Here is a 309-nt window from a genome sequence, read left to right on the forward strand (position 1 = left end):
CATTTGTTATAAAAATCTAAATACATATGAATATTTTTTACTGGTTTCTATTTTTTCCCTCTCCCTTCGTCTTCTACAGCACCGAAGATTGAGATCCACCAAAATAATAAACTCACCTGGGCAATCAGGCGAACCATCGCAGATCCAGTAAGGTGACACGCAGCGTTCGGAACCTGGGCATCGTACTTGAAGGTTCGAGTAGCACTCAGACACTCCGTCGGTTGTCCGCTCACCACCAGCTGTTGGGGGGGAGGGGTTAGTTAGAGTTGATTTTTTATTGATATATAGGAGATCTGAGGAAACGACATA

Source organism: Penaeus monodon, chromosome 33, assembly GCF_015228065.2.
Source record: "Penaeus monodon isolate SGIC_2016 chromosome 33, NSTDA_Pmon_1, whole genome shotgun sequence".
Lineage (NCBI taxonomy): Eukaryota > Metazoa > Arthropoda > Malacostraca > Decapoda > Penaeidae > Penaeus > Penaeus monodon.